The sequence below is a fragment of the Lycium ferocissimum genome, chromosome 2 (genome assembly GCF_029784015.1).
Source record: "Lycium ferocissimum isolate CSIRO_LF1 chromosome 2, AGI_CSIRO_Lferr_CH_V1, whole genome shotgun sequence".
In the NCBI taxonomy this organism is placed as follows: domain Eukaryota; kingdom Viridiplantae; phylum Streptophyta; class Magnoliopsida; order Solanales; family Solanaceae; genus Lycium; species Lycium ferocissimum.
The window spans coordinates 56,326,192-56,339,922 of NC_081343.1; positions in this window are offsets into that span (position 1 = coordinate 56,326,192).

A 13,731-nucleotide genomic window follows, 5' to 3' on the forward strand; every position below is an offset into this window, starting at 1 on the left:
AAGGGAATATAAGTTTTTGTAATTTTTGGTTGAAGATCTTACTTGATCATTGTGGCTAAAATGCATGTCTGAATATGCTTTCCATCAGCTTCACTGTATATGCATGGTGTGTGGTGTTAGTGTAGTCACCCACGTGTGTTGTTGTAGGTAGCATTTGCATTGACTATGGTGGTTTATGATCTTGCTTCTTCTCTGAACGACAAAGTCCAATGAAGCAAGGATTGACTTGCGGTGACCACAGCCAATCATAATAGGCAAGAAAGCATTCATGAATCGTGAGTACTGAGAATCTACTTACACATAGTATATCATGCACTGGAAATCGGAGTTTCAAGTATTGGTAGAGTAAAAGGTAAGTTGTCCAACATGTATGACAAACTAGTAAAGAAACAAAAGGTGCAGGAATGAGAGTAAAAATCTATAGCAAACTTGTAACTATAACAATATGAAAACAAAGTATTGTGACAGCATCTTCTTGGTGTCCAGAGCATGCCATAGGAACCTCAAAATTTCCTATTCCTGCAAAACAAAATTAAATCAGAAAAATGAAGAAAAAAAGGGGAAAAAAGCTAAAGAGAAAAATATATTAATATTGTAAAGGTTCAAAGTGTGGTTTCCTGTGACTGTAAGACGGCATGGCCAACTCCAGATAAGATAGCCTTGTGATCCATCCTTTCCACATAATCAGTCCAAAAGGTTGAACCTCCAGCCAGCTCCTCGTACCCCAGGAAATTATCAGGTTGTTCTTGTGCCAAATTTTTCATGTTCATCTCATCCATGAGCATTTTTTCCAAATTTGAATCGGACTTAAAATCTGAAACACCTCCAATCTTCTTGTTCCCTTCATTCTTTCCCCCTAACTCTTCTTCTACTTGCATTTTCCTTTTCTCGCCTCTATCGCCACTTCCCCTGTTTTCAACACCATTCTCTATCTCGTCCTCCTGTTCCTGTGCAACTTCAGTGCTGCCTAGCCCTCGTGTACATTCAAATAAAGAGTTGAACAAGAGCATGGTAATTTTGGCTCTCTTAGAGGACATGTTAATTCCAACTTGGTTCATGTCTTCCATCTCTTTCTCTAATATGTCTAGTTGCCGTTGCAGCATTATGATTTCTTTCCTCATTGCAATTTGCTCTTCTCTGATTTCCTCAATTTCCTTCTTCATTGTAAATGCAACTGTTTCATCAAGAGCTTGGTCTGTTGGCTGCTCATTCATCTGAGACTTTTTATTGTTCCTCTTGATATTCTTCAACCACTGCCCTTTTCCTCTCTGGAACCATTCATGTCGGAACTCAAACTTGTCCCAATTTATTTTCCTGAATCCCTATTGTTTAAAAAAAGAAAAACATTACCTTAGAAATAATCTCAATTATAACATACATACAATATATTGGTACTAGTAATAAAGTTGTACTCACATAGCAGTTGAGTTGGCAGACGAAGCTAGAGATATTGTTGTGTCGGAAGAAACAAGGAAGAACTTCAACAGCAAACTTATGATTATCATGGATAATAAAGCTGGTCCCATTATTGCTCCATGAAATCAAGGAATTGAACTTAGCGTCAGCAAGCATTTCATAAATCTTTAACACAAAGGGAGACGCTCGCTTTTGAAAATTACGACGATTCAATGAAGATGACAACAACTCCCTAGCAGTGGTAGCATTGCCATGAAATTCTTCATTGTTTCTATTGTCACATTGATCATCATCCTCTAGCATTGATATGTCTATGTGAACATCTTCTAGGCCTTCATATCCTTCTCCCAATATTTCATCAGTATTATCAATATTTATCATTTTGCCTTTTCCTCTGTCTGCTTCCATAGTTGAAGTTATCTTTTCAATGAACTTCAAGGAAAATTACTAGTTGATCAATGTATGCTGGCACAGTTTTATGAAATTTTACTAGTACTCTTCTGGTTGTAAAAGTACGATTCTTATAGCATGCATTTTCCGCCAAACTTTTAGTTTTGGGTTAATAGCACTTCTAGTCCTCTATTATTGGTAAATTTTAATTTTGGTCCTTGTAACTTTCAATTACTTGAAATGTGCATTTTGGTCTCTTTGCTTGTGAATATTTTTCAAAAGTATTAACTGTTTCACATTTAATTATGCGTGTTAATCAAGCTTGTACTATTATTCTATTGTTTGAGGATAATATATTCCTAAAAGTAGATTAAATATAATATATATTTCCTACATAAAGAGACCAATGGCATACATATTGTTTGAAGGTTAAATATGTTGAGTAGTATATTACGAACCAAATTCAAAACTTATCATTTATGCAGGAACCAAAAAGAGCTATTATATCTTTACCTTTTATTTTTTGTTTTCTATCAAATATTCTAGATAGGACACATGTCTTACATTCATTTGTTTGGTATAAATACTTTGTTTATGAATGTGGAATCCGTACCCTTAGAAGCCTAATTTCATTATTTTGTATTTTCTTTTTCTCGTGGCACCGAAATATTGTAACGAAAGGACATTCAACTGGACATAAGTAAACTAGGGCGTAGATTAATCCATGTTGCTACTGATCAAATGGGAATAGGTGATATTTTAGAAAAAGAATATATACTTCAGTAAACTTGTACTTAAAATGAGGTAGTACAATGCAGAAAGAAAACAAATGCAACATGCAGGAGCTTCCTAATATAGAGAAACTTAAAATTTGTTTACTTCCAAAAAAAAAAAATTTGTTAACCAGTTTGACAACTTTGTAATTAGTTTTATAATTATCCCTGGTGACGCAAATTTAAAGTGCCTTAATTTCTGATTTTGCGCGTGATTAGTTGACTGCACTTATGTGCCTTAATTCAAAGTGTCTTTTATTCTGGTTTAGTTGACTACACTAATGTGCATTGCTATTCAAAACTTTGAAGAACTATTAAGGGACCAACTATTAACACTCCTGGCCCGATGTGTGACCCATTCCAAGTAGATTATCCAGCTCAAGTTTGGGCTAGCCCAGCAAGAGAAATGTTTCCTGTTGGGAGCGGAAAAGTATATTAAGCCCCCGTTTGGCCATAAGAATTATTCACATAATTCCGGAATTTTTTTTCATTTTTTTCTGGAATATCAGTGTTTGGCCATGAAAATTCCAAACACAACTTGAAGTTGTATTCCGAAATATCAAAAACTCAAAAAAACTTGTTTTTTAAAAAAAAAAAAAAATCACTTTTTTCACTTTTTTACAACTACATTTCACCAAAAATTACAATTTCAAAAACTATGGCCAAATATAACTCTAACTCCAAAATTCTAAAAAAAAAAAGTGAATTTTTTTTTGGTATCTATGGACAAACCGGGCCTAAGTTTCATTGCGCAGCCTATTTTTGGACGCTCAGATTATAGTCAGTATTTTAAAAATATTTAATTAATCGTTAGTGGAGACAAAATTCAAATAAAACTGCTCCTCCATTGTTGTTTAGAAATTTTTGTGTTTGAAATGTAAGTTTAAACTAATATCTGATTTTATTTATTTTTATTAAAGCATTTTGTATGGTTAAATATACTGTAAAGAATCACCGTCAAAAGTTTACTTGCAGAAGCAATATCCCAAATTAGTAATTTCTACGGAAATTTAGCAACTTCAATAATGTGTGTCGAAAGTTTCCAAGTAGCTGTATTTACAACATATTATAAATTTCCACTATGCCGGAGTTCAAAAATTGGTTATATGTGTACTTGCCCGGGATAAGTATCGAAGCAGAATTTCTCATTATCGTTTATTTTAAATAAAAGATCCTCATTAATTGTCTGTTGGAACAAGACATGTACAAAATGAAACAACTAATAAGTTCACCTAAATTGGCTACCTGTTGAAACCTCGATAAGTTCCTTCAAAATGAATAATGGGAGAGAAATACACAAAATGTCGTATACTTCTCCAAAAAATCAAATCCAAATACTCACAAAGAATAAAACAGAACCAGACAACAAAAGAAGCACAAAACGGTCTTTGTTCCAAATAGTCTAATTTTTTTCTTATAAAACAAAATGCTGTTACCTTATAATATTAGCCCTCCAGAAAATTCGAGGAAAGGAATTCTCATTTTCCACAATTTAAGTAAATACAAGTTTAAATAAATAAAAAGACCTTTCTATTTGTATCTATATTTACCCCATAGAGAGAAAATTCGATGAAAGAATCTAATAATATGTTATCCAAAACTCAAAACTTTTTTTCTAACCATTTGCGTCACCGGAAACTACACCAGATGTTTTCTTTTTTACAACAATTGAAAAACTTTTTCTAATTTATTTAAAAAAGAATCAAGCAAAATGCAAAAGCTTGTCGAGAGAAAAACTCAACGGATTTTTTAAAAACAAGATCAGTAAACTCCTAATAACAATAGCAATTTCATTTCAGTGTCAAATAAGGTGAAATCGACTTGCAAATATTCAATAATCATGTTTTCATTACAACTAAAATATAAATGCACAAAATCAAACAAGTACAAGAAGGTGGCTAATAAATAAAAGTGGCTACGTGTCGAAACCCCAATAAGTTCACTAAGAGTTGGAAAATGAAGATATAAGTAGTGTACAAAAGAAAAGGATAAAGAGGGGGACATAGAAAGATAAAGGAAGGTAGGTAGTAACATGGGGATTTTGAAGTTAGGGAGACAATAGCTTTTGAAAGGTCTATTCTAATTCTATGGAGAAAGCTACATTTAATAAATCATAGCATATCATCCTTCCTTAGTGATGTCCATTCCCCAAAATTGCTCGTGTTTTTGTTTCTTTGGTCTTATCTATCTCTCAAAACATGATAGATTTAATTTCTTCTCTTTTCATCTTACATTTTTTCTGGTGGATTTGTAACTCTATTGTCACTCCAAATTTGTGCTACTTCAATTCTTAGGTCAACTAGGAATTAAGGTGGTGATGCAGAAGTAAAACCGTATCCATTAGTATCAGGGGCGGAGCTAGCCCTTCGGGCGTGGGTTCGGCTGAACTCAGTAACTTTTGTCCGGACCTTATATTTGTATTAAAATTTTTATTAAATATGTACAAATTATTAATTTAGAACCCAGTAACTTTAAATAATTAGAACCCCGAACTCACAAGCTTCAAATCCTGACTCCGCCTCTGATTAGTATGTACCATGATTAAAATTGTATAAGTCCAAGGGGTACTAATCTAGGATATAATTTTGTTGGTTAAGCTTTGTTTAATACCTTGAAATATCTCTAACTTTGTTCTAGAATTCTCTTTAATTCTCTCTCTCTCTAAAAAAAATGATTTTTTTTGAAAAAAAAAGAAGAAGAAGAAGAGAGAAAGAAATGAATTTCATTATTAATAGAGGCATATCCGATATTTAAGCTTAATGTGTTCAAACTTTTGACTTTTTCGAAAATATGACTTTAAATTTTATATTACTTTTAGGGCTATTAAAAAATATTTCTATGTTTATGTTGTGTTCAGTTAAACCCACTCTAGACACTCTAAATCCCACAGGTGCGATTATTCATAAGCACTGTCAATATTTGAATAACTTTTCAAACTTGGCATTTTAAAATTGCTTCGATAACACCATTCAAAATGCATACAGTTTCTTTAGCGAAAATTGATAAAAGACACCTAAAGTCGATCAAAGAAAAAATTGTATAATACAAGAAAAATTAAAACTTCAAACACATTTCACCAATGAATCAATGTACTCTAAAGGTGTGTTCGGTATGGAAGAAAACATTTTCTGAAAAATGTTTTTTAATTTTCCCATGTTCGTTTGGTCGAAAATTTTGAAAAACATTTTCTTTAGGAAAACAAGTTCCTCAAAAATGAGGAAAATGACTTCCCTAATAAAAGTAAAGAAAACAAGTATATAAATGCATTCCACCAACCACCCAGCCCACCCCCAACCACTCCCACCACCCCACCCCTTCGCCACCCCACCCCCTCGCCTACCCCACCCACCCACACCCTGGCAAAAAAAAAAAAATTGTTTTGACAAAAAAGTTTTGATTTTTTTTTTTTTTTGGTTTTTTGCACCATCCCACCCCACCCCCGCCTCACCTCACCCCCGCCCCAAAAAAATAATTTTGTTTTGAAAAAAAAAAGTTTTGATTTTGATTTTTTTTTTTTTTTGCACCACCCCACCCAACCCCCTCCCAAAAAAAAAAAAATTTGAATTTTTTTTGTTTTTGTTTTTTGCACCACCCCACCCCACCCCCCCCCCCCCACAAAATTAATTTTGTTCTGGAAAAAAAGTTTTGACTTTTTTTTTTTTTGGTTTTTTGCACCACCCCACCCCTACCCCCACCCCCACTCCACCCACCGGGCCCCCCACCCCATCCCCTTCCAAAAAAAAAAAAATTGTTTTGACAAAAAAATATTGAATTTTTTTTTTAATTTTTTTTTTTTTGTTTTTGCACCACCCCACCCCTGCCTCAACACCCCCCCCCCCCCCCCAAAAAAAATAATTTTGTTTTGGAAAAAATTAAATACTTCAAAAAAAAAATTAGGGGTGGGTGGTGGGGGTGGGTGTGGGGGTGGGGTGGAGTTGTGGGGCTTGGGTGCGTATTTTCCTAAAAATATTTTCTACCAACCAAACGAACATGAGAAAATAAGTAAGAAATTCACTTATTCTCCACTACCCAAACGAATATGAGAAAATAAGTAGAAATTCACCTATTTTCCAAGAACACATTTTCCTTCATACCGAACACACCCTAAGTGGTGTCATTTTTTTTAATATATATATATTTGTACCCAATATTTTGTTTTGCTTATTAACTTTATACACAAATACATGCACACACAAATCAACGAACCAGTGTCCCGTGACACAACTTGGGGCAAGGTAAATCTACCGATGATTCTCAGAGAGTATTAAAGCAATATAAATTTAATAAACCTGGTGTAAAATTAGTAATATTTTCCCTTTTTGAAATAGAAAACATTATCTCGATATCCTTGGGCAAATCTAATTATTCCTCTCCTTCTTTATGTCTCGTGTTTGAATAAATCACATCAATTCATTTAAGCAATTAATGGTTGACAATGCTTCCCACAAATGTTATGAAATGAAGTGGCCAGCTAGTAATGGTATAATTGAGTGAGCCGTAGATCATGATTATAATGGATTTAAGCCTTCGTCTTTAATCGCATGATATTTTTGAGTTGCATTCAATGTTTGGTAATTTTTCATATGCCTCATATTAGATCACAATAATTCGAACCTAGCAATATAATGTTGACTTCATCAACAGAGACTGTTAGGATAATTACTTGATAACAGTGACTCTTCTTAACTATAAGTATTGGCGTGATTCACATGGAAAAGTGAAGCTATTGCTCACACCATAATTAACTAGTAGATACTCCTCCATTTTCAACTAAGGTCTTGAATTCAAGTTTTAGATATAGAGTAAATTTTTATAGTGAGTATTGTACTTCAAAATAGAAAGTTTCGGTGCGAATCTAAATTAATCGGCCCTCAAAATTGATATCGAACACGGGATGATTTTTTTTTTAAAAAAAATTATTGCAAACACAACCATACCATTGCACTTATTATATAATGTCAATTTGGCGTCTATCAAACATACACTATATATTGGTAGATCTGTGTCCTAAATTTAATAGGATGAGCTGAAGAAAAGCTAACCATTTAAATGCTCTTTCCGTCAGTAGAAAATGACGTTGTTACTATTCAGGAAAGTCAAACAGTTTTCCTAACGTAATTTCTTTAGAATTATTTTAACTCGATGTCTGGATTAACAAATTAAAACTAGATAACTTGCCTTTGTACTTCAAAGCTCTCCCTTTTTTCCTGTGCGACGGAGTATTATAAGATACATAGGAACAAGGTCCAAATTTGTTCGAGTAATATATACCCGAAATGCTAAATTTTGCTATTCTCTAGACTTTTTGGTCTATTCATACCTTGTTATTAGCAAATCGTCTCACATTTATCCGTTTCATTGATGGAGCCAGTGAAATTAATTGGTGGACTATACGTGAAGGTTCAAAATTTGTGCCTCAACTTTGAAGTACGATAAAATTACGTACCCTTAGGTTAGACTATTAGAGAGCTCCATTAGAGCTAGTCAAAGACAAAAACGAAACTTTTTCTTTACGGCGATTATAACATTAGACCAAATGTCAAACAGAAGGTAAAATTGCTTAATTTCGAATAATGTAGGAACAAATTTTATACTTAAACTTTATACTTTTCTCTATAAGATGTAATACATGGACAGCAAAACAGAAAAATGCAAGAAAAAAAAAAGTTTTTTTTCTTTCTTTCTTGTTTTCTCAGAGGAAATGGAGTACTTTGTTTTTTCTTCATTTGGCGAGAGACATATAACCTATAGTTAGTGAGAAGAATAGTTATGGGGGAGAAGTAAACTTACTAAATAGAAGAGAAGGACATGAAAAGCTTAACTTTTGGCATCTGGGGAAAATCTCAATCTTAATCATTGTTTACTATTGTTTTACAATTTAATTGAAGGAAAAAAGAGTTATATAGCAGACACAAGGTTGGATGCATGTGCTTTCAATAACCTAACCCTTTTTGCAGCAATGAGTAACTCAACTAGATAGTTCGTACACTCCTACAAATTTGTTTATTTTTCTTTCTTTTGAGTTGGGGTGGGGGATTGGAGGGGTGTGGGGACCCGAAGGCCTTACACTCACATGTATGCTTTGTCAATATGCCACTGATTAGAAAGGACACTTTGCTAATATATATTAATTCTATATTATATTAATTAAGAGCCATCACAAAAGTCCTATTCAAAAGACCTTAAGTTATTGTATACAAAATTAAGAGCGGAGGATTTAAATTTTGAGTTTATGACTTTTGAATTTCAGAAAATGAAGCTTATTAGGTTTTTGGATAAGTTATTTATACATATTAAGTACAAATTTCTTAACATAAATATAAAGTTTTGACCAATACAACTAAATTCTGTCGAACCTACAGCTAAAACTCTATCTCTGTCCTTGAAAAAAAAAAAAAAATATATATATATATATATATTAAAATAATTTACGTAACTATTATACTGAATTACTATTATTTCATTTTCACGCTACCACATCAAACTTTTCATAAAGATAGGATCTCTTGTTATTTTAGACTAACTGGTCAACCTGATAATGTAAAAGAAATTTGGGTGGTAAGAATGATTTTAGAGGTAGGTGATCTTGATTTCTTGACCCTGATTGATTTTATAGGCAAAACTTCAAATTTAACCATGAGCGTATCATATAAGGTTTGACTTTAAATACTTACTCATGAGCAAGTGAAGATCAAAAGTTCATAATCACTAACGTTTAAGGTTATTGAACGTAATTTCAGGAATAAATCACACTGTCAATGCACAAATAAACTCCATTCAAAATAGGAAGCCCTGTGAGGAACGGCATTCATCTTTTTAAATTTTATATAAACTATGCAGTAAAAGTGGACTTTATATGATGTGCTTGGACTGTTTAAATTATTGGAACCTCTTGGATTCGGATTGGTTTTAAAAGAGATTGCTTCTACATACAAACAAAGGGCCACAAACTCATTAATCAATTAAATTAGACCTATTACCCATGGTAGTTTTACTCTCACTAATTTTGAAATAGTTATCCTGTAGAGAAACAATGGTTCCTGCTAGTTCGCTGTGAGTAATTAAAAGATGGTCATATGAGAATTGTTTTCGTTGTTTCGATAGAAGTGGGGTTCGGTGCGTATCAATAATTCTGATTTAACATGTATGGATAATTCTTTAATATTTTATTTTTTGTAATAAATATTTTTGGGTGCATCGATTTGAAAAGCATGCTTTTTAGTTAGGGTAGAAATACTCTTTCACCAATCGAGTCACATGTATTTGATATATTTATACCTAACGATCTTTCATGAAATAATGACGAAAATATAACTTGTACAAAAAATTTCATTTTCATGTACCTGACATCTCTGTACATACAAGGTTATAATAGAAAGAAATTAATTAACTTTTGGAGGAGATGGACTATTAATTTCTGAGACATGCATATTCATACCTAATGATTTTTCATAAAGTGGTGACAACACACATGACTTGTATAAATCTTTACATTTTCAAGTATCTAACTCTGCGTACAAGATTTCAACATATGGAAAGAAATTACTTAATTTTTATTATTTGTATCAATTTTTGACCCCGGATCTCCCATAATCTTCAGTTCTTCACCCATCTTTTAGATCTCTCCTTCTCTATAATTCCAGCGAATTCATTTTTATCTTGCAAATTATTTCTTTATTTGGCACTCCTTTATTCGTGAAAAGATAGTTAAGCCACAACATTGGCTGTTTCCTTTTTCTTTCCTCTTTTTATCCCTATGATTAAACAATTGAGTGACACGTCCTCAATCCAAGACTGTATTGTGGACAAGGAAGAAGTTGTCCTAACATGTTCAAATATTGGTGTAATTGGATAAGCCTAGTTATTTGTTGCTTTCTAGAAAGCTAAGAGATAGCACATAATGTTTGATAATGGCTACATCAGTGGCAGTGCACCTAGTCAGGACAAAAATTTATTTGGCCTTGGCTAATTTATAAAAAATGTTAAAAACTTTCGTTTGTGCTGAGACGTATTGAATATATCATGTCATTTAGGAAATATATCATGTCATTTAGGAAAATCAAATCTATGGACATATATTATTTATCAAGAACCAAAATCGAACCAATCAAACTTTTAATGATCCAAGCGTCACAATTAAGAACTAACATAGAAAAGCTAGCAAAGTTTTTTTTATAAGGGGCAAGCTAATTAATAAACAATCTAGATTGTGTAAGGTTGAGTCAATTGATTAGGAGGTGATGTAGAAAAAGTTAAAATCCTCCACATCACATAGATAAGCATCCTTTATGTATTAGGTACGTCTATATTTAATGCAATTTAAGTTGTGTAATACAAGTTAACTGGGTCAACATTAATTATATGCTAGTCATAGTTTAAACTAATTATTTTAACAACTCTCAGAGGTAAATTTAGACCTTAATTATATAATGATATGTCGAATATCATCATATTTACTATTCATTTGTGATCGTATATGCAAAACTTGATTATCTTAGACCAAGGTGCTGAAAATATATATTGTATGTGTAGTTCAAGATGAAAAGAATCCTTAAAGATGCACTATTCAAATTGGAAGTGAATGGCGGATGCCAATTTTTTATTTTTTATTTTTTATCTATATACTAGTATTAAAACTCGGCCGATGAGCGGTCATCATTAAAGAAAACTAATCACAATATTTTTATTTATTTGATACTCCATATAAAACTAATAATTTGTTATCGGATTCCATTGACATACTAAAAAATAATAAGAATTTGAATATTAAAATAGCTATTAATAGGGTAAACTTAACGTCGTCATTGATGTAAAGCTTGATTAGAAGTTTTATACGTACAGAAAATTTATGAAAAACTCAAACTTGAGATAGTATTCATTTTTTTTTATTTTTTTTTGTAATTGAGAAATTATTCATCACCAAACAAACTAACGTTGTTTTATTGTTGTAATGGTGAAGCAGAAGAACGTGATGGATTAAGGGGACAACTGTCGATGATGGATTGCTCAGCTATATCTATTTAAAATCGATTAATTAAAATTACTTGTACTTAGTTGATTTTGTTTTTTCTCTTTCGTTGAAATTCTTGTTTTAATTTAATTAATTGAAAGGAAATTATGGAGATTCGAGATGATTAGCTGTGTTCCTCAGCAGATTACATGCCTCAATAAACTCTCTTAATTAGTGTTATGATTTATTCCTTTGTTACATCCTCGACTCGTGCGGTTTAAGGAGGGAATCACGTGATTCCCTCACGTGCGCCCCCTCATCCTTTGGCCAGCTCAAACTATGTCGGCAATCCCCAGCTGTTAATTACTTTTATTTCTGCACCAACTTATGTTTTAAATTAATTTGACACTAATAATCTTTTAAATTGAACTTAAACACTTTCTCAAGTGTGAATTAATTAAGAACACATAATTTTGTAAATTTTAAATGGACAGCTGCAAGATGTTGTGTTTATAGATGGAAGAGTAAAACATGTTTATATGGAGACCCTTCCAAAAAAAAAAAAAATTGGCATATGTGTGTGGAGACTAGTAAAGACAACAAGACATGATGAACAACTTGTATTTGGATTTGGATGTGTTTTTTCATGAGTAATTTTTTCGCTTAATTATGATTGAATTAAACATACATTTAGTTTGATTTTTGACTGTTAAAACTGAATTATTTGATTTAATTTAATATTATCACTATAGGAATTGAGTTATTTGATTTGATATAGACACGTAAATATGAGTAAATTACAAGATCTGATGGTTGAGGTTTTACTTATTCAGAGAGCTTCCATATGCTGAGGAGTTCTGTTTATGCTTGAGTTCATCTTCTTGGGTTTTGTGTAGTATTGTTTTTTTAATCATTTGATGTCTGAAATTTACTAGTTTGATTAATCTTGTTTCATAGTATTCTGCAAGATGCAAGGTATATTTAAAGGAGAAACGCTCTTTAATAATTAGTATTTTCATGTGCTAAATTTAAATTAGAGATCTTTAGTTACAGGTGAATAAATCTCGTTCTAACTCACCGTATTCTTTAGTGATGGTATAGGATTTTTGCTGTAATATGAAGCTCTTTGTAAATATTGTGGAGTGTCTAATAAAATACACTTCATATATATCTTTTTAAAATACATATGAAGAACTAAAATCTTGCTTTCCCCCATCTCATTTCTAGTTTTACACTGCCTAATTTCGTTTTTGGAGGGTTTACCCCAAATACCAAATATGAAACAATTACAATATATTTTTTTGAGTATTAACAGAAAATTGCTTGATTATTAAGTGTCTTATGTTTTAGAGTAAGTTAAAATATAGATGAATCAGATAGAACTTTAATGAATTGGATATGAATTTAACTAGTAACAAATTAATAAAAAGGAATGTTACTGTTGTAATCAATAAAGGTTCATGTTTCAAATATCAAATTTCCAACACTTAATAAGCAAATAATAAATGAAGTATTTTATTTTACACTATGAGTAATTATTAGCGTCCGCTGTATCATCACCTATCAAATCTTTATTTTTGTGTCTTCCTTTTTGAGTTATTTTTCAATCTTGTTTAGTTATTTTATGCAACATTAACGAAATCATACATGCTAATGTTAACTTCAATTTTCACCTTAATTTAAGGGTAACTGTAGAAAAATCTTATCTCATTACGTGAATCCTTCTTTTAGGTATGGGATCTATGTAGAGGGCTATAATAGCCAGCCGTGATCCAACTGTTAGGGGTCGTTTGTTTGGGGAATAAGTAATACCAGGATTAGTTATTTCAGGATTAGTTATTTCGGACTTGTTATCCCACCTTTTCACAGAGATAAAAATAATACTACAATACCGGAATTATTTATACTACGATTTTTATCTCAATCATGGGATAAATTCATTTCAAATTTAATTTCGGAATTAATTATCCCTTATCCCAGATACCAAACGAGCCTTTAAGGTATTGTCAATTGTGGGTCTAGGCCCCACACGGTTTTGTCCCTTAGATTTTAACTCAAAAGGCGTCTCAGCAGTTGATTTTGAACTCATTCTTATGAGGTTTTAACTTTCTTCTCCCATTCTGATGTAGAATTCGCCTAAGATGTAATGTGAACCTTTCTTCATAGGCTTGCCCTCTTTTGTGGGCGTCACAAGGACTGTAT